Source organism: Cryptomeria japonica, chromosome 1 (genome assembly GCF_030272615.1).
Source record: "Cryptomeria japonica chromosome 1, Sugi_1.0, whole genome shotgun sequence".
NCBI lineage: Eukaryota > Viridiplantae > Streptophyta > Pinopsida > Cupressales > Cupressaceae > Cryptomeria > Cryptomeria japonica.
In genome coordinates, this window is record NC_081405.1 from 234,951,274 (window position 1) to 234,963,234 (window position 11,961).

The following is an 11,961-nucleotide window of genomic DNA, read 5'->3' on the forward strand; positions in this document are numbered from 1 at the left end:
TAAATCTAATGCAGGCCAAATTGTTATCTTGAATCAACACTTCTCCTTTTACATAATTTTTATTCCAGAAAGTAGCAATACCTCCTGATGCCCCTTCTGAACTACCACCACTAACTCCTCCATTACTAAACATTTTCAAATATTCAACCTTATCCTTAGGCCTTTTGGTTTCCTAAATCAAAAAAATATCCAGGTTCTTGTCTCTAATTATACATTTTATTAAATCATGTTTGTGAGGATTATTCAATCCTCGAATGTTCTAGGAGATAATCTTCATGACTTTTTAGAAATACTTGCCTCAAAGATGGTTCTTTGAGTTCCATCTGCTAGATTCTTGCTTGTTTTTGTATACACCTAAAAATGGTTTGAAGATAGTTAATTAAATACGCAGTTATTTGATTAATTCCCCTTCCCAATTAATTGAATTCACAAGCAATTTAATTAATTTCTCTATTCATCTACTAATAAATAAATCTAAATGATTTATTTATATAGTTCATCTCATATCCCCTTTGATTAATTAATTCTAAATTAATTAATGTCTCCCCATATTAATAAATTCTTCTAATCCCTAATTAAGATTAACAAACTCAAGTTTGTTGAGATTAATTACCATTTTCCAATTATTTGAATTTCTAAATTCAAATGAGCACATGGCTCCTAACTTTAACCACCCAACCTAACCATCCCCTAACTTAACCCATTCAATCTAATCTTGGGTCTAACTAACCCTATCCTATCTTGCACATCCTAACCTCCTTATCCTAACCTCTCATGGTGTGGATATTTTCTCCTTGAGACACATGGCACTTTTGCCACATGTTTCCTCCCTTGGACACTTGCCCTCTCATGAGCAAGGCTCCTTGACACTTGTCACCACAGAGATGACAAGTGTCTCTTCCTCCAACCTCTTCTCCAACTTCCTCAATCTTGGCCCTTGATATCTTCAGATCGAATCTGGACCGTCGATTCCTACCACCTCAGCTTTGGCCTTGGAATTCCTATAAATACCCCTCATTTTGGAGCAATAAGGATCCCATCTCATATCAATTTAGGCATCATTACTATAGGCAATTTGCATTTCAATTATCTAGTAATTAGATTTGGAATTGATCATAGCATGTTAATCTAGTTTCTTACATCATGCATTTCATATCATCTCCATAGTCAATCATGATCAAATAGCTACTCAACTCTTGAGTTGCCACTTTGGAGGTCATTGCTCCCCTGAGAGCCCATCAATCCAACACCTTCAAGGTCCTCAAGAATAGAGGAAAATGGGACATTTCAAGGAAGGCTTATGGTTTGCATCTTTGATTTGGTTTTCAATTAAGCTTTTCAATTACATTTTATTGTCTCATTATATGTGTATGCCTTTATACTAACAACATTTTTAGCATCACATTAATTGGCGCCCACCGTGGGGCCTAGTCCCTTTGATCTTTAACAAGTTTGCTTGCAGGAAATTTCATTAACATGTTGATTAGCTCTTCTGGAGTGCAGATTAGCTCTCTTGGACTCCTGAATAGCATTCTTGGTCTCTTTTGTGGCATTCTGGCACCTCAAATGACATTTTTGGGAGATTCCTCAACTCTGTTTTTATGTTTTTATGTACTTTAGCACTTTCAGTCTGTACTTTAGCATTTTTGGTATGTATGGTGGCATTTTTGGTACATTTGTTAGTGTTTTCAGTCTGTTTGACAACGTTTTTGGTTTGCAAAACAACGTTTCTGGTCTGCAGAACAACGTTTCTGGTGTGTAGAGCAATGTTTTTGGTGTGCAGAGTAGTGTTCTTGGCACATATGATGGCGTTCTTGGTACTTAATTTGCTATGAAAGACCGGAGTTATAAATTATTTCTCCGCCAAAGAATAAAATACAAACTACTAACTTTGTTTGCAGCTGCAGGATTTTACACTTATATTTGTTAAATTAGGCACATAGACTAATTACAATGGAAATGAACAAACATGTCTTATGTGTCTTGATGATAGGCGAGTATACTCTCACCTTTCTTAGGTGATTAGAAAACTAAACTCATCCTTTGCTTTCAATTGCATATCTTTAGCGGGCCTATCACAGTGGGAAAAAGTAATCACCTTGTGAGAAGGACCCAAGTGAGTACAGTTGGACCTGAGCATTCCAACTCACTATAATAAATAGGTCTCTAATTGATTAAAGTCTCAAAGAATGGGATTATTTGAGTTTTCTCTTTGAGATCTCTCATATCGGGCATTTTGTAGGGCCTCGTAGTCTCAATCACGTTTACGTGACTACAACTTGTTTCAATACCTTGTCGAGCTATAGGCCTCAATCATGCTTGCGTGACTTCAAGGGGTAATTTCAAACGGAATTCTTGACTAAGAACTATAGAAATGGAAGCTACCTAATTCACCTCCGAAAGGGTGATAATCTTTGTGCAAGAGAGATAGTAACTCTCCCAAGACACTTACCATATCATGCCCCCATTAGCATTTGGAATTGGATAATATGGTGTTGAGAATCCATTGTGTGACGCTCAACGGCTGTATTTTGATTAGCTATTGGGTGTGTACCTAAGTCAGCAAGCAAAGGTTTTCATTCTCAGCCAATCTCCTTAGGATAGACTAATTGATGTGTTTTTAATTGTTAAAAACCTTTGGAACAAAAATACAATCTAATTTAATAAGTCAAGTCAAGATCTCATCCATTGAAATACAACAAACATTGAAAACTCAAACTTAAAACTATCAAATTCACAAGTTTTGCAGTGGATTAGCTGTTTCAGTCCAAACAATTGCATCTGCAATCCAAACAGTCACATTTGCAGTCCAAATAGTCGCATCTGTAGTCCAAACAATTGCACCTTTAGACCAAACAGTCACATCTGCAGTCCAAACAGTTGCTCTTTCAGTCCAAACATTAGCTTTTATAGTTCAAACATTAGCTCTTTTGGTTTGTCTATCAAAGTTTCTTGTCTAAACAATAGAGTTCCTGGTCAGTATAGCAGCATTCCTGGTCTAAACAGTAGCTCTTTTGGTCTAAAGGTCAACTTCCTTCGTTTAATCAATAAATCTTGTGAGTTGCATGTCAAATATCTCCCAATTGGTACTTATTAGGTCTAAACATCCATTTTCTAAGTCTACAAATCACAAAATTGGGTCAAAATTGTAATCTCCTAAGTTCAAACATTCAATTTGCTAAAACCTACATATCATTATTTGAACTTTAGAGTCACTGTATTGCAGAACAAAGTTCTTGGTCTGTCAGTCAGTGTTTCTGGTCTGTATGTCAGCATTTCTGGTCCAAACAACAGAGTTCCTAGTCTGTTTCTCAACATTTTTGGTCCAAACAATAGCATTTCTGGTAAGTCTGTCAGAGTTTCTAGTCCAAACAGTAGTGTTTCTAATAAATTTGTCATCGTTTTTGGTCAGTACAGTAGAGTTCCTGGTCATTTTGTCAGCATTTCTGGTAAAACACATCAAAATCAGAAAACAAAAACAACCCATTTCTCAAATAGTCAAACATAGAGCATAGGTCATATTGTTGGGTCATTCAATCAGGTTATCTTCTGTCAAAAACATATTCAAAAATAAGACACACAGAGGTCTCAAGTATTCACCTCAAACAAGTTAAAGATCAAACACCTTAAAGTGCAACTTCACATTGTTTGTGATAAACTGATCATTCAAACATAGTTTCTCATCAAGATCTATAATCCTTTAATCATGAAACTACAACGATTGGTCAAAATAACCTTATTCTCTATCATAGGATATATCATTCCTATTGAACTTGGTCATATCAAAAAACACAAAAATCTGCACTCCAAAACTAAGATCAAAAAACTTGTAACCAAGAATCACTTGAAAAGATCATTTCATGTCTATCCATTTACAACTTTCACCTCAATAATTGATCACTTATAATGACACATTGCTCAAGATTCAAACCTCAAAAAATATTCAAAACACATGTATGCCTGTTCTAACCAGGGCTTAGAGACGAAAAATTGTAGAAATAGAAATAGAAACATTTGAAATAACTAAAGACTATATAACCATGGAACATGAAGATGAAATACAAGTTGAAGGGGAAATAACAGAACAAAATATCAGAGACATCAAGAAAGATCCTCAATTCGACAAATTTATGAAGAAATTATTGGAGGGAGAAAAAGAAAAATATTTCCTAATGTTAGCCAAATCTGGTGCTACACTCCCCCAAGATTTTGATGTAAACAAATTGAAACAAAAGAAAAGTGGTCCTCCTCCTGATGATGAACAATATGAGGACATCTTTGGTCTCAAAATGAATAACACATCAATTCATAATAACACCACAAACAATGAAGAAACTTACATTCCCACAAGAGATGAAGTAGAAACTCTAAATAACGCTCAATCCAATGAAGATACAAGAAGGGATAGAGATGATACAAGAAGAGATCAATATCTTCCTAGAATGCAAAATCATGGTCATACAAGAACAAATCATATGGATAATCCTATCATGACTCTCACACAACAAATGCAAACACTGCAAACACAAATTCAAGATATGCAAAGAGGAAATGTTAGACGATACTCCCTTCAAGAAATATGTCCTTATCCGCTTGACAGAAACCTAAACATGATACGCTTTCCTATAGGTTTCGAAATGCCTAGGTACGAAAAATGTGATGGAAGCACTAACCCTCAGGATCATATAAGAGAATTTTGCACAATGAGCATGGAGTTCGCACATGAAGATACATACTTAATGAGACTATTTCCGAAAAGCTTAACTGGCTAGCTATGGAATGGTTCTCTAAACTTCCACCAGGAATCAGATCATTTTCAGAGTTGGTGGATAAGTTTGTATCCCAATATTCCTACAACATACAACATGAGGTAACCATGCTAGACCTGTGCAACACAAAACAAAAGAGTGGGGAATCCTTCATGACATTGTTACAATGATGGAGGCAATTAGCTTCAAGATATCCTCATACAGTACCAAAGTATGAAAAAATGGACATATTTATCGACAACTTAAATGATCAAATGAGCTATTACTTAAAAATGCAGGGAAATCAAAGTTTTGCAAAAATAATTGATAATGGAATCAGAATGGAGGAAGCCATGATAAAGAAAGGTGAGTTGAAAATATTCAAAGAAGGAATTCACCCTCCTAACAACAATACCAGCAACAATCACAATGATAAACCAAAATTTTGGAATAAAAATCGTAATGTCGTCAATGATGGGATAGTTGATAACAACAATGTAAATCCAAAGCAACTGGTTTTCAATTTATCCAATCACTCCGCAGCAACTCAACAAGACAACAATCACCAAAAAGAAACTATCAAAACTTTCTTTCAAAGGCAATTTACAAACATTGGTGAACCCCTTAGGTCTGCATTAAAAACACTTATCGCAAACAAATTGATTACTTTACCAGAAGAAAGAAACTTTGAACCCAAGGTAAAACCTTCTTGGTGGAATGACAACCATTATTGTGATTTCCATTGAAACAAAGGACACAAAACAGATCCTTGTCAATGATTAAAACATGTCATCCAAGATTTGATTGATAATGGAATAATAACTATGGATGGACATACAACAAATGAATCTCACACAGCTTTCAAAACTCCACTTCCTAATTATGAGAAGGGTGAATCATCAACAGGGCAAAATGGTAAAGGTAAAGCAAAGGTAAACTATGCTCATACATATGACAATGTGGTAAATGTGATCATGGTTAAAGAACAACAACATCAAGAACCCACGCATGTTATCACACGTAGCAAAGCCAAAGTGGTTTTGTCGAGTCCTACAACAAATGCATCATCCACTACAACAAAACCATACAATCTGGTGGAGCAACTACAAAAAACACCCGCACAGATCTCTATCTTGGAACTCTTAAAACTTTCACTGGCACACAAGGAAATTCTGGAACGAGCATTATTAGATACAACCGTACCCAAGGACCTTGATATCGACCAATTCCAGACCATGGTGGGACACCTCACAACCCCACATTATTTGTCATTCACCGAAGAAGATGATATGTCCTTACAACATCCCCACAATACTCCATTGCACATTGAAGTCCTTGTTCACAAGACATGAGTTAAACGTGTTCTAATAGATGGCAGAGCTAGCCTAAATATTTGTTCCTTGAGTCTTGTTCGTGCCTTAGGATATTCAGAAGATGTAGTCAATCCCCGCAAAAAGATCACTATAAAAGCCTATGATGAAGAAGAACGTTCCTTCAAGGGAATTGTGATACTACCCATCAGAGTGGGACCTTACAAAAAAACACAGCATGCCAAGTTCTGGACTTGGACTTATCATATAATATACTTCTAGGGAGACCATGGATACATGACTTGCAAGCAATCCCATCAACCTATCATTAGTGTGTCAAATTTTCCTATAATGGACAAGAAATCACAATATCTGCATATTAAAATCCATTCCAATATTGCAGCAATCTAAAAATGGCTAAAGAAGTCATTGTTCCTCACAACAGGGAGGCTTCATCTTCGAATACAAAATCCAAAGAACAATCCTTTGCCTCTATTTTATCAAGTATGGAAAAACAAATGTAGCTAAGAGATCGAGGAAACAGAGAATACTCAATATCACAATTACCACTCTCTCCTAAATCCCTTGGAAAACCATCAAACTCTAAACAACAACCAATTGTGAAACATCTTCTGATATTTGATGGAGCATTCATTAGTGCTGGAACCTTATCGAAGGAGATAGAAGATAAAGATGTGCTACAGTGGCTATACAAAGATCAAGAAGTTCAACAAAAGGTCAACAATGTCACAATACCTATAGAAAAATATGGAAAAGGATTCAACATTCTTCAAAGGATGGGATACACTGGAACATGTCCTATAGGAAAAAGAAAAGAAGGTATCTTAGAACCTATCCAATACCCTACTCAACAGACCAAAGATAAAGCAGGCATAGGGTATGGATAAATTACTCTTCCAGAAGACATATTCTCCAATCAGCACCAAGAGGAATATGAAAATAGACAAGAACAACTTGCAATTGAAAGGGAAAAAGCATCTACAAAGAAATGAGCACAACCAAACATGAAATGGAAAAAGAAACAATCCTCAAATCAACAAGAGAAACAAACCAATAATACCTCCCAAGCAGCATTAACTCTCAATCAAAACAAGCATGAACCTGGTACTAATCAAGGAGAGCTGATAAAAAAGTTGACAGAACTCAATCTCAGTGCAGAAGAAGTTGAATATGAAAGAAGGAAAGATATAGCAAGACAAATAGAAGAAACACATCAAAAGCTATATGAACAAATTTGTAGATTGCAAGCTGCAAGTGAGATAGATTCTGACGGATGGGAATGGGATTCCTATCATTCTGAAGAATCAGCTGAAGAAAATTGCTTTAAAGAAGATGTAGGAGTCGATGTAGTTCACACGTATGCAGGGCAAACGTTAGGAACTAGTTCACTTGAATTAGAATCACATTCAGCTGACTTGGACTTAATTGAGGATGACCAAGAACTTCTTGGGTGAGGTCATTCTGATGAGGGTACTGTTCTAGACATTGACATACATATCGAAAACTTTGATAACTCAATCATGACCCTAAATACTATCGAAACACCCCAACCTAATGATTCTTTACCTCTAATCCACCCCAAACTTATTGAATGGGAAAATGAAGGACACACTGTCGTTGATACCTTTCCAAATGACCATGCCATATCTATATATCTTAATGCGATCGAACCCACAACAACTTCCACCAAGAATTTCAGCAACACATCTTCCAGTAAAGTGGGTGCCAAATCTCCTAGTCACAAAAAGGAAAATAAAGAAAACAATATATGGTCTAATGCTAAAAACCATTTCTTGGCAACATTAGATCAGGAAAAAGTAAAAATAAAGAACACATCTAATGGTGAAAACCTCCTTGAGGCACCGAAAGATGGGAGATTTGACACTTTACCTGAATACTATCAAGAAAGGTCATCAATTTTGATCGAACCAATAGAAGCAATTAATATTGGGACAACAGAGCAACCAAAGGTCCTACATCTAGCAACTTCTCTGTCAGAAGAAGAAAGGAAAGAATATATGGAATTATTTAAATGATGACAAATCAATTTCACTTGGTCATATGTAGGCATGCCACGTCTAGATCCAGAGCTCATTATGCATCACTTAAATGTCAATCCAGGAGCCAAACCAGTCAAACAAAAATTAAGAAAGATGCATCCACATATTGCTCTCTTGGTCAAAGTAGAACTCAAAAAATTACTGGATGTAGGATTCATCAGACCTATAGCATATCCTCAATGGGTATCAAACATTGTTCATGTTTCAAAGCCAGACAAAAGTATCAGAGTATGCATAGACTTCAGAGATCTTAATAACACATGTCCAAAGGATGACTTTCCTTCACCTAACATTGACATTATTGTAGATTTAACAGATGGACACTCCATGCTTTCTCTAATGGATGGTTTCTCAAGATACAATCAGATTAAAATAGCACCTAAAGATCAAGAAAAGACAACTTTCACATGTCCATGGGGTACTTTCTGCTGGAACATCATGCATTTTGGACTAAAGAACGTAGGTGCCACATATCAAAGAGCTATGACAACGATATTCCATGACATGATGCATACATTCATGGAAGACTATGTGGATGACATCTTGGCAAAATCATACAATAGAGAAGAACATATTGAAATAATAGAAAAGATCTTTGACCGGTTACAACAGTACAAGCTACGGCTAAATCCTAAGAAATGTGCCTTTGGTGTCACTTCATGAAAGCTATTGGGATACATTGTTTCAGTTAGAGGTATTGAAGTAGATCCAGCTAAGGTCAAAGAAATCATGGAAATGGCATTTCCCAAGAATATAAGTCAACTCAGATCACTGCAAGGAAGACTCCAGTCAATCAAAAGATTTGTGGCTCAACTGGCAGATAAATGTCAACCATTTACCCATCTATTGCATAAAAATGTTCATTTCAAGTGGGACCATTAATGTGAGGATGCATTCAACAAGATCAAGGCATATCTCATGCAACCACCCATTCTAATGTCACCAATTCCAAAAAGCCATTATTGCTTTATGTATCAACCACTGAAGTATCATTAGGAGTTTTGCTCACACAACAGGATAATGAAGGAAAAGAGCGAGCCATCTACTACATCAGCAAAACACTAGTGGGATATGAGCTCAACTATTCCCCAATAGAAAAAGCATGCTTGGCGGTAGTTTTCGCTTCTCAAAAATTAAGACACTATCTATTATCACACTCCATCAAATTAATAGCTAAAATCAATCCATTGAAGTATTTTCTCAACAAGGCAACATTGACAGGACGACTAGCAAAATGGATCATGATCCTAAGTGAGTTTGATATTGAGTATGTAGATAGAAAAGCTATCAAGGGACAAGTCATTGCAGATCAACTGGCTGAGGCACCGCTTCAAGATGATCGTCCTCTACAGATTAAGTTTCCTGATGCTGATATCCTAATAGTCACAATAAAAACATGGCAACTATACTTTGATGGTTCATATACACAACATGGATCAGGAGCAGGAATTCTATTTATCACACCACAAGGTCATACAATTCTAAAAGCATACAAATTAAGCTTCCCATGCACCAACAACACCGTAGAGTATGAAGCTTTGGTTACTGGTATCAAAATGGTTGTGGAATGGAACATTACACAACTTCAGGTCTTTGGAGACTCTCAACTTGTCGTCAATCAAATCAATGATGAGTATCAAACAAAAGATGACAAACTCATGCCTTACAAAAAGATGGTGGATGACTTCAAGAAATATTTTGTTGAAATCACTTTTGAACAAATTCCAAGAAATGATAACAAAGCAGCAGATGCCATGGCAACACTTGCTTCTCTATTACAAACATAAGAAAATCAAGAGCGTTATGAATTCCTAGTTGAAGAGTTGTTTTATCCTTCTCATAATTGTCTTGATTCCCAAACCATTTGTCAACTTATTGGACAAGATTCCTCCCACTATGGCCAAACTTATACATACCTAAAAGATAACATCTTACCTCTTGACTTATCGAAAAATCAAAAGAGAAACTTTATTCACCAATCCTCCCATTATACTCTTGTCGCGGATACTCTATTTAAATGAGGTCTAGATGGTACTCTTTTAAGATGTCTCGAACAAGAAGAATCTGAGAAAGCCTTAAAGGAAGTCCATAACGGCATTTGTGGCACTCATTCAAGTGGTCTTAGCCTTTCGAAAAAACTCATATGCTTGGGCTATTATTAGCTGACTATGGAACGAGAATCTTTTCAAATAGCTAGAATGTGTAAACAATATCAGATCCATGGGAATTTGATCCATGCACCAGCACAAGAACTTCATGCTTTGGCAACATCTTGGCCTTTCTGTCAATGGGGTCTTGATCTAGTAGGAAAAATAAATCCTTCTTCATCTAATGGTCACAAATTCATCCTTGTAGCTATAGAATATTTCACAAAATGGATTGAAGCAATACCTCTCGCAAATATCACAAGAAAACAAATTGTTGCATTTATCTTGAATTACATCATCTGTCGCTATGGAATACCAATGACCATTATCACTGATAATGGGCGACCATTCAAGAATCAGGATGTACAAGAGCTATGTGAGAAGTTTAAGATCCAACACAGATTCTCCACACCCTATTATCCATAGGGGAATGGGCAGGTAGAAGGATCTAACAAAACTATTCTAAAAATCCTCAAAAAAATAGTGAACGATGCTGGGAAAGATTGGCATATTCAACTAAACCCTACTCTTTGGGCCTACCGCACTAGTATCCGCACACCAACAGGAACCACACCTTTCTCCCTTGTATATGGATCAGAAGCCATATTGCCAATCGAAGTAGAGATTCCCTCTCTATGTGTATCACTAAAAGGTCTCATCCCAGATGAAGAACAAAGAGTATCTAGACTGCAAGAGTTAGAACTAATCCATGAAAGAAGACAAAAAGTGCAATAAAAATAGATGGTAAAAACCTGGCAAACAGGCGCTATCTGTCAGCTAGCTCTGCCATCTATTGGTTCACACATTCTTCCGCTTGCATTTGCTTCCATCCGCATTGTTCATATCAATCATCCCCCCTTTGTACATATGCAGGCATCCCAGGTGATTTCTCGTCATGGTTTGGATCATTGTATATATCATAATAAAGGTTGTGTCTAGGCTGGGGGCAAAATCCTAAACCTTGTTGGGGGCAAAAGGTTTAGATCATCCAACATTAAACATAAGACCACATTGTCAACCATTAACTATCAGATATCAATCTAAACATGACAAAACACATATCAATGGATGACCTATCTTGACTCACGATTTTAACACTTTGGCAATAATGGTTCAACTATTTTATTTGGATTTTCGCTATCATGATTTTTTAGTAACTCCAGGATGTCGTTGACTAGAGGAACGAGGAAGGAACATGATATTTTTCTTGTCTACTGTCTGTAAATTAATCATTAATATGTGCAAAGTTGTCTAAGGACATGATCATCAGAATATCATGGAAGACATTTCGGACTTGCATATAGAAATGGTTAATACTGCTTGTTTTACGCAAGCAACACTCTGGTCATCTTGGTTCAATTATACCTCGATGCTTGTGCTAACTTGCAATATCAAAAACCAGGAAAGTAGTGCTCAGGTCATCATGGTTCAATTATACCATTGATGTTTGCACTCACTTCCCACATTTTAAAGGCTCAATGATGAAACAAAGCAATGACTCCATGACTGGTCTGATCACTGCATTGCATTTGCATTTCATTCTACATGGGATCACAATGCTCATCTTTTCCAAGGCCAAAGCTAACATGGTGTTATCTCTCTTATTACATGATTGAGTACATTGGACAATAGCAAAAATAATCAATTCATTCATCCTGCATGATAAGTTAGTTCA